The sequence below is a fragment of the Mastomys coucha genome, unplaced genomic scaffold (genome assembly GCF_008632895.1).
Source record: "Mastomys coucha isolate ucsf_1 unplaced genomic scaffold, UCSF_Mcou_1 pScaffold21, whole genome shotgun sequence".
NCBI classification, from domain to species: Eukaryota; Metazoa; Chordata; class Mammalia; order Rodentia; family Muridae; genus Mastomys; species Mastomys coucha.
In genome coordinates this window covers 9262563-9266661 of record NW_022196904.1, presented here as the reverse complement: position 1 = coordinate 9266661, position 4099 = coordinate 9262563, and positions in this window count along the sequence as shown.

The following is a 4099-nucleotide window of genomic DNA, read 5'->3' as shown; positions in this document are numbered from 1 at the left end:
AGAGTTTTGTTGGGTATAGTAGTCTGGGCTGGCATTTGTGTTCTTGTAGAGTCTGTATGACATCTGCCTAGGATCTTCTATCTTTCATAGTCTCTGGTGAGAAGTTTGGTGTAATTCTGATAGGCCTGCCTTTATATGTTACTTGACCTTTTTCCCTTACTGCTTTTAGTATTCTTTCTTTTTTTTTGTGCATTTGTTGTTTTGAATATTATGTGGCAGGAGGAATTTCTTTTCTGGTCCACTCTATTTGGAGTTCTATAGGCTTCTTGTATGTTCATAGGCATCTCTTTCTTTAGGTTAGGAAAGTTTTCTTCTATAATTTTATTGAAGATATTTACTGGCCCTTTATTTTGGAGGTCTTCACTCTCTTCTATACCTATTATCCTTAGGTTTGGTCTTCTCATTGTATCCTGGATTCCGTGGATGTTTTCGGCTAGGATCTTTTTTCATTTTGCATTTTCTTTGACTCTTGTGTCAATGTTTTCTATGGTATCTTCTACCCCTGAGATTCTCTCTTCTATCTCTTGTATTCTGTTCGTGATGCTTGCATCTGTTTCCTGACTTCTTTCCTAAGATTTCTAACTCCAGAGTTGTCTCTCTTTTTGATTTCTTAATTGTTTCTACTTCCATTTTTAGGTCCTGGATGATTTTGCTCAATTTCTTCACCTGTTTGTGTTTTCCTGTAATTCCTTAAGGTATTTTTGTGTTTCCTCTTTAAGGGCTTCTACTTGTTTACTTGTGATCTCCTGTAATTCTTTATGGGATTTTTTTTTTGTTTCCTCTTTAAGGCCTTGTACCTCTTTACCTGTGTTTTCCTGTATTTCTTTAAGGGAGTTTTTCATGTTCTTCTTAAATTCCTCTATCACCATCTTGCGATATGATTTTAGATCCAAATCTTTCCTTTCCGCTGTTTTGATATATCCAGGACTTGCTGTGGTGTGAGTACTAGGTTCTGATGAAGCCAAGTAGTCTAGGTTTCCGTTGGTAGGGTTCTTGAGCTTGCCTTTCCCCATCTGTTGATCTTTGGTGTTAGATGTTCTTGCTGTCTCTGAGTAGAGCTTGTTTCTCCTGTGGGTCTGTAAGCCTGTGTCAGCACTTTTGGGAGATCAGCTCTCCTCTGGTAAATACCAGGTGCAGATGGTGAGACCCTGGGTTAAAGCACTTCCTGGATTCAGGCTCTCCACTTGCAGGGATGGGGCAGAGAGGGTTGCAGATTCACTGCTGTCACTCCAACTTCCCCTGTGGCAGGGCCAGTTGGAGAAACTCATCAGGGATTCTCCTTTGCGGGCATTTAAGCTTGAGGGGTCAGAACAGGCTCAGGCCAGTGGCTGCAGCATTCACCGTGGGGCGATCATATTTTTCTTATATTTTTGTCCATGTATTTGGTTTATTACATTTATTTCTTATATATGTTAAAAAAATAAGAAATAAAACAATAAAAAGAGAAATAAACATAAGAGTTAGTATACTGTTGAATATATAGTTAATCATTCAGAAGTTTATAGTGAGTTAAGTGAGTTAAATATTCAATTTATTGAATATTCTGAAGAAGCAAACTCATAGTGACAAACAATAGACTAGTGGTTTCTTGAGTTTTGTTGAGAGGAAATTGGTAAGGGTGCACTATCTCTCTCTGGGGTCATGAAGTTCTAAAAGTTGCTTTGTCGTACTGGAGAGATGGTTCAGTGTTTCAGAGTACTTGCTACTTCTTCAGAGGGCCCCAGTTTGGTTGCTAGGACCCATGTCCGGCAGCTCACATCCACCTGTAATTCCAGTTCCAGGGATCCAATAGCTCTGGCCTCTGTGTTCACATGCATTCCTGTGCTCATGCTGCCAACCATACTTAATCAAAAATAAAAACTATATTTACTAATAGTTATAAGACAACTCAAATATTTATGTATGACCAGGAAATTGTCATCACTTTTTATTTGTTCATTTGGGACTTTCCATGGCATCCAGGCTGGCTTCAAACTTGTAGCAATTGTCTTGCTTTAACCTCCTGAGTATTTGTTTGTATTTTAGGTTTGCTCCCACACCTGGAAAAGTGCATAATGTAAATGGATGAATTGTACACTATGTGATTTATATCTCAGTAAGTCTAGTAGTAAAAAGAATTATCTATCAATTACTGAGTGTGACCTTTCATAATAGTCTGATATATAAGAAAAGGTCAAACTATTGATAATTAATGTTAAATAACCTTAGGCCTAAATATAAAAAACCAGTTATTACTAATATATTTTATATTTAATGGTTGATAGATTGGTGTGATTGTGTGTGCGCTCCTTTTGTGTTTGCATCCATTTTTTGGATATGCAAGTACAACAGCATATGTGTGGAGGTTGGAGGGTAAGTTACAAAAGTGAGTTCTCCCCTCCATTCAGTAGGACTTGTGGATTTAATTGGGGTCATCAGGGTTAGCAACTGATGTCTTTACTTACTAAGGTGCTGAGCCATATTTTTTGACTCTATTTTAAACTTGAAGAATGGGATTATGGTTATGTTAGAAAATTATGTATCATTTAGAATAACAGCATTTGCAATTTTTCTTTTTACATAAAAATTATGTAATGTGTATGTATGAAGTGTGTGTGTGTGTATGTGTTCATGTGCACACATGTGTGCTTTCACATGCGTGAGCCTGGCATGGCTTACATGGTGAATCAGAGGGCAATTTTACAGAGTTAATTCTCTTTTTCTACCAATATATGAGTATTGTGATGAAATAAAGTCATCTGGTTTGTATATCAAGTGACTTTTCGAGCTGAACAATCTTTTCAGCCTTGGGATTTGTTTTCAATAACAGAAAAAAGGAGCTCAGTAGGCAGGGAGGATTGGTCATGGCTCCACAGTGACAAGGACACTTATTGTTTTCTGAAATTATTTTGTGTAAGTTCAAATTCTTCATGATAAAATGTTTCAGAAATGTCCTTAAAGATCTGAAAATATCATGAAACATATTGGTGGATTTACCTAGTACAAAAACATGGCAGGGGTGGGGGCAACACAGTGAGTATAGTGTATGAAATATGTGCTAAACACATTTCACTTCTGCTACTGGGATATTTCTTTCTTGTATCCACCTGTGGCTTTTTTCCAAAACAGTGCCCTGAGCACCATGGCCACAGCTGCTCTTGGACTTGCAACTTCCCCAGGAGACACTCCAGGTGCATTGTCATCCTTCCTGTAATTGGCAGATGATGTCCAGAGGTATGACCTTCAATAAAGAGGGGCTAGGAAACCTCAGGAGAGGGGAATACAACTTTGAATGGCTCTGAGATTTAATGGTTACTCACCTCTAAGAATGCCTGATCAATATTCTCCCCACAGCAGCCTGCAAGCTTTGAGTTTCCAGTGTGGTCTTAGCCTTAGGCCCTTGATCAAGGGGAATCTCTAAGATAAAAGCCTTTGATGCTAGCCAAAGCCCCATATGGGTCTGTCCTGTCATTGGCTGTCTGGCTTCTAGCAGGCATGTGGCTGTGTACTCTCCTTCTAGTTCTCTTTGCCTGTCCCTCTGGCTCTGCCCTTTCTAGACCAAGAGCCTGGCTGTTGCCAAAGCAGAGTCCTCATTTTGACCATCCTGGAGATGTAATTGTTGGGGGCAGCTTCTCTATCTTTCGCTTCTCTGATGGTACACCTTCTGATTTCATTGCCCCACCAACTGCGTTGCAGACTTCAAGGTAGGTATTGCACGTAAACTAAGGATCTCTGAAAGCCAGAAGCAGTTTTACAAGGTTGTGTGAAGCCTTGGATAAAGATTGATTCTCAGACCCAGCTACATAGTCATGTCCTTTCTCTGTGTAAATGCAATAGCTCTGTTCTCCTTTTACATCACCTCTCTCCCTCTTTCTTTCTCATTTGTGCCAGACTGAAATCTAAGGTACTCATGTATTGGCAGAAATGTATGAGTTCCACAAGTCAGGTGTGGATTCTTGATCCTTTTATATCCTTGCTTCTTAAAGTAGGGTCTAGGTAGACATTTTGTTAAATGAGTAATTGTGTAATTAATAGATTTCTTATAAGGCACCAGCCTCCCATGGTTCCTCTATACTTTATTCCTTTTGTTAGTTATTTTTTCTAAGAGTCTCACGTTGCC